This window comes from Cygnus atratus, chromosome Z (assembly GCF_013377495.2).
Source record: "Cygnus atratus isolate AKBS03 ecotype Queensland, Australia chromosome Z, CAtr_DNAZoo_HiC_assembly, whole genome shotgun sequence".
Classification (NCBI taxonomy): domain Eukaryota; kingdom Metazoa; phylum Chordata; class Aves; order Anseriformes; family Anatidae; genus Cygnus; species Cygnus atratus.
Genome location: NC_066396.1, coordinates 42,796,046 through 42,802,478, shown reverse-complemented (window position 1 = coordinate 42,802,478; position 6,433 = coordinate 42,796,046).

Genomic DNA, 6,433 nt, shown 5'->3' with positions numbered 1-6,433 from the left:
ATGTCCAGATAACAGAAACTAATATTTTGATGACCTGTTTCTTTCTCTGGGCTTGTCGTTGAAGTTTCTGTTTTGCTTGTTTCCTCCCACATTATACCAGAACTGGACTGCAGGAAATCATCAGTTCTTTTCTGTCACTGTATGCAACCTTTTTGATTTATCAGGTCCAGTCCATTTAGGAAAAAGAAAACTGAAACATTTTAGAACAATTTTTTTTTTTTTTTTTTACTAATGATTTTGGATTTGATATTTCTATAATTTCATCCACCTCTCCCCATATTCAGAAAACCATAAGTATTTAGCTGTCATTCTCTAGCAAAGACCTAAATTCTCCAGCTAGTAACTGTCCAAATGTGAAGATACCGATTATTGACAGAGTCCTGAGCATTACTGATGTGTGTTTGTCACATATTTTGAAATTTCTGAAAAAAACAAGCAAACAAACAAACAACACCCTGCGGTCAACATAACTGGGCTCAATGTGGTAAGGAAGTTTTGATTACCTGCTCTTCCTTCAATTAGTTTTAAAACAAACTGTAATTTGACATATATCTGTAATATTTGCATTATATGCACTTGCTGATGTTTGTGATTATTCTGTGTTGATATTTGCTATGTGCTTGCAGTGTTTTGTGTAATTTATAGGATTCATAGTACTGCCTGCAGTTCTTGTTTCTCTATAGGCCTGTGAGCATGGTATTATATAATTGGTGTAATACAGAGCATAAGAGTGTCTCCTACATATTATACAACAGAGAGGCCCCTAGAAATATTTTGATAGTATCCCCCATTCACGTGCTAAAAACTATACATTATGTTGCAGACTATTTTCATATATTTATGAATAAGTACATATTTCATATATAGAAAGAACAGTAAGGTACCAGGTCTCTGTGAATATCAGCAGCAGTCATTACCTACAGCATTTAAAAAATACTACTAGGGTAAAAAGTGGAAAGCTATCTACAGTGAGTGGATCTGGCTGCTTCATGTGATAATGAAGAAAACACAGGCACTATGAAATACAAGAAATTGTGGATGGAAGACCTTCTGTTACTAAGAAAATAAACTCTTGCTGAGGTCTTTTGTTGCAAATAACTTCCTTTATTTACATTGCTGTTATGCTCATAACAACCATATTTTAGAAGTAGGCATTTGTTATGAAATCTACAGGTATCTTGATATTTGTAGCTGTAGAACGATGACAGATGCAGGAATGCAGGCTTTGGCAGACAGCTGTCACCAGCTTCATTATCTTGATCTCTACAGCAATATGTGAAAGACAGCAAGGCACTTGTCTGAGGTTTAACATATGGAAAGTAACTAGCATTCTTTTTTTTTTTTTTTCCTATTCTTTTTGGTAAGAAACATATTACAGTTTTGTTTCTTTTGTAGAATTTTACTTGCTAATTATAGACATTCAAACATGGCCTACAAGCATAACTTTCTGTGTAAAGAATATACAGTGGATGTCCCTAAAGAATAGGTGTATGCTAATCACGTTTTGATTAGCACCCTTCTCAAAGGAAACAATATGCCAGAAATGCTTGTTTAAGACAAACATTATATCACAGTGATGCAGATACGTAGGTTTTAAAGGTGCTTGCTGTGCAGTGCTCCACAGATATTTGGATGGTTCATTCTCTTCATTACATTTGTTTGAAACAAACTGTTGGCATAATAACACCATGCATTTGTGTGGGGTGCTGCCGTAGTAGACTTCTTATTCTTCAAATGCACAAACTCACTCTTTGAATGAAAAATTATTAGTGAGTCAGATATTCTCTGTGGTATTCAGTCTTCTGTCCTCCAGTTGCCTATACAATCCTAGATGGTACCTGCTCATGCTATCCTTGGAGGTAACATGAGGGTGCCCATCATGGTATTAATGGCTAACTTCCCTCTAACCACAGTAACCACTGACTTCTCCCCTAAGTGTGACCTAGACTCTTCTCAATCAGAAAATCCTTCATGCACAGCCCTGGTCGAAATATCCTTGCTACTAGTAAAGCTTTAGAGCTGAAAACAAAACATTAAAATGTTTTATGGTTTGAACGCTATTTGGCTGTCATTATATTTACTACTACATTTATTTATTTCCTATTTAAAAGTCAAAATTAAAGCCCCACCTTCCATATATTGTCTTGATAAAATCTTCATGTATCAAATACTTTTAAGTTATGTGGAGTTAAATCAAAATATAAAGTTATGTGGAGTTAAATCAAAATATATTATAATTCAACTGTATGTCATGCTTTTTCATAAGCAAGTTGAAATAATGTATGTATAAATTAAACAGAAATGTAATTTTGGAACATTTCTCTAGATATGTAAACCCTCTTAGAAAAATCAATTTAGTAATTATGTCTTTGTGTTAGGGAGTGAATATTAGGAAAAAAAAAATATTTTTGCTTGCTCTAGACCAGATACTTTAGATGTAACATAGGTCTGTTTAAGCACAATTTAAAGTTCTTTAAATACAATTTAAAACATAGTTACAATTGCTGGTTTTGAGACCTGGGGTTTGACAGGTATGCTGTGTTCTGGTCTCACAATGCTGGAGGAACCTGTAAGCACAAGTGGTATTTCCCCATTTCTTCCTGAGGCACTTAGAGATAGGGCTGCGTCCTGAAATGGTGGATGTAACGTTCTTCCACTTCGGGTATTCTTTAGCCATTTAAAAGCCTCTGTATGTGATCTCTATGTCATATTGCTGGTGCTTTTCTCTTCTTTTCTCATTTTGTGAAATCACAGAAAACAGGTCATGAAGACCATCATACCTAAATTATTCTTTAGGGAATGTGTCTCTTAACCCTTTCCTGAAAATCCTCATAGTGGAGTGTAAGCAAGCCTAGGGCTGGAACTGTTCACAGACTGGGAGACTGTTAAGGTGGAGAGATCATTTTTGTATGACTGGTTCTGATACTCTTTTCTGCCTATCAGCTGTTTGTCAGTCAGAGGTAGGGTACTGGGCTAGCTGGGCCTGACATAGCCCTTCAACTATCTTGTGTTACGCTCTAATTTCCAGAAGGAATATATTCCTTACTGTTAGAAAGATTCTCCTAGTGAGCAACAAGTTATTCCCTACATGCTTACAATAGCCCTATACTGAAGATTTTTACAGCTTTTTTCAGTGTTCCCTTGTCCTCAACAACCTTATTTTTTTCAGACCTTTTGTATAGGATCATGTTTCTCAGGCTGTAATGCTTGTTATTCTCTTCAGGATTTTCTCCAGCTAAGGATCATGTTTCTCAGGCTGTAATGCTTGTTATTCTCTTCAGGATTTTCTCCAGCTAAGCCAAGTACCAAAATTATGGCATAGCTCTCCCATTGAGACATTATTAGTGCTGAACACAGTGGAATTTCACTTCAGGTGTCTCTGGGGCTGTGCTCCTCAGCATAGATACCAAGTATGATGAGTGTTTTTTTGGCAATAGCATGACACTGCTGATTGATGCCCAGCTGATGACATGCACACCACCTACATCCTTTCCTGAAAAATTACTGTCTAGACAGTTATTTCTCAACAAGTTTGTACAGTTAATCAGATCTGCCTAAATATAATGTCTTATTAATTTTAAGGATTTGTCCTCACCAATTTGTGTCCTGTTTATTCTGCAACTTGCCCAAGTATTTCTGAACTCAGCCTGCTATTTCACTTGCTAGTTTCTCTTCTCAGGTAATTATTGTCTGCAATTTTGATAAGAGTATTCCTAACTCCAGCAAGGTAGTAGCAAGAAGTTGAACAGTTATGTACCTAGGACAGATCTCCAGTTTGAATTTGAACCCTAGGAAAATACTCTCCAGGTGTATTCTTTTGAAGGGAGCATTTTGCTTACATAAGAACACTTTCACATAAATCATATTTTCCTTACATAATGTTAAATAAATCAATAGCTAAATCCCTTAATGACCCTGAACTACGTAACCTCTGCTGCTGTTGCTTATCCTCTCCCATTTACAATGTAGTAACTGCTATGTAGCAAAAATAATTTCAGAATACTGTTTCTGATTTTTTTTAGCTTATTCTGATGTGTTTTACCAGCTCAAAACAAGAAATTACTTTACCTATTACTTCATCAAAGGCTGGTCCACAGTTAGTTTCCTTGGTCAATAGAAGGGAAATAGTTTTCCCTGCATAACTTCTGATTAAACCTATTGCAACTCTATCCTGATTTAGAAAGTCTAGAAAAAGAATTGTTTGCAAAAAAATTATTTGCACCAACATGATAGTTTTATTTTTAACAAATGAAAACATATGTCTTATACTGGAATTCAGATTTATATTTTTCAGTAGTAAGAAACCTGCTTTATTTATTCATTGATTTATGGAGAATGAGGGGCTGCCATACACTAACTATTGGTAAGTTCTTGCTTATGGTTGTGGATCTTTGTCTTCTGATTGTAATAAACTGAAACTATTTTTAGTGAGAGAAATATTTACATTTAAAAAGATCATTTCTGATGGAGTTGATGGTTGTCACAGGTTTCAGAGCTTCGTGTTGAGATAATAGTTACTAGCATGTATTATGAATATATTTTCTTTTCATCATGATTCTATCTTTTAAGAGTCTAAGAGCATGCTAATTAAGTTACAGCAGAATAGGTTAAAAGAGCAAAAGAGCCTCTCAATACATTTTCAATTTCCTATCTTGAATCACAATGTATTAAGATTCTAGTCTGTGTTTCATACGTAGCTATAGTAACATATTTTTTGCTGCCTTTTATGTTTCTTTAATGGAGTTCAGTGCTATAAGACTATCCATTTTATTCCTGTTGTTGTCCAATTACACATAACTCACATGAACTTTTCAGTTGATCCTGAATTTTTTTTTTCTGTGATGAAAATGAATTAAAGTGCATTTGTGCTGACTAAATGTGCTTTTGGTAATTATACTTAGTTTACTGCTGTGTCTAATAAATTATAGGGATCGTTTTAATGGACGTTTAAGTCTATGAGTACCTTCTACTTTGTTGACCCTGTGGAAGGCTCTCTGAATTTGAAAGGTTTAGACAAAAGGTGTTTCCATCTGTGCTGTATCATTTATCAGTTAGATTGATTGAATATCTAACTCTAACTTTATAATGATTACATCTTTTTACATTTAATTTTTTTCCCCAAGGATAGACATCTCTAGTTTGACATTTAAAAAGAAAGTGGAAAATGTTATTATTTATTTTAAATATAGAAGAAAAGTGATTTTCCCAGTATTTTATAAAGCAATATTAGCTGTTCTTACCATTCAAGAAATTTCAGAAGAAGAAATACTTAGCTGTGATCTTGTGCAGATAGCATATAATTTTGGGATCTAGATTTTGATGTAACAGCATTTGTGGAATGGAAAGTGGGATATGCTGGCACTGCATTTGGCAAGGACTCAAATAATGGTAAGCTGTAGTTTTGTCCTTGTCTTCCTCTCTGCTCAGGCTTTCTGTGCCATCATGTCATCGTATACTGGAGAAGGCTGACTCTTCATTCTTTATTCCTTCCACATACCTCAGTCCTCTTGCTCTCCTTTGTAAGTCACTAAGGAAGAAGTTCTCAGCTTTAAAGTCTCATGGTGTTTGGAGTATTCAGGCAGCTGGAAATGTTTTTATTGCAGCGGGGTCTAAGGTTACTTGTATTTGAAATTATGGACCTGAATATAAATGTCTGCTTGGGGTTATCCTTAATGTCATTGAGGGTCTTTATTATCTGTTTAACACCTTTGATGATGACAACCAGTTGGAGTTAGTACACCCTCATTAAATTTGTGGACGACATGAAGCCAACCATATCCTGGGCTACATCAAAAGAAGCATATCCAGCAGGTCAAGGGAGGTGATTTTCCCCCTCTAATCCACTCTCTTGAAACCCCTCTGGAGTACTGCATTCAGAACTGGGGCCCCCTGTATAAGAAAGACATGGACTTGATAAAGCAGGTGCAGAGGAGGGCCATGAAGATGATCAAAGGGCTGGAACACCTCTCCTATGAAGACAGGCTGAGGAGAGAAGGCTCCAGAGAGACCTTATAGCAGCCTTTCCTAGAGGAAATTCTTCACTGTGAGGTTGGTGAGGCACTGTAACAGGTTGCCCAGAGAAGCTGTGGATGCCTCATCCTGGGAGGTGTTCAAGACCATGTTGGATGAGGACCTGAGCAACCTGATCTAGTGTGTGGCATGCTAGGGGGGCTGGAATTAGATGGTCTTTAAGATCCTTTCCAACCGGAGCCATTCTATGATTCTATGATTCTATGCTTATGGTTTCTATTAAGTAAGCATTTATATTGAACTACATGGAAGATATGCATTTTTTTTTAAAGCTGCAGTGGAACTACAAGCCAGAGACCTGTTAGTTCCCTGTTAGTGTAACTTCTCAAGGATGATTCTCTTGAATTATGGAATTGTTATCATAGCAGAAGTGGTAGTCCTGTGGATCTTCTGCTATGAGCCT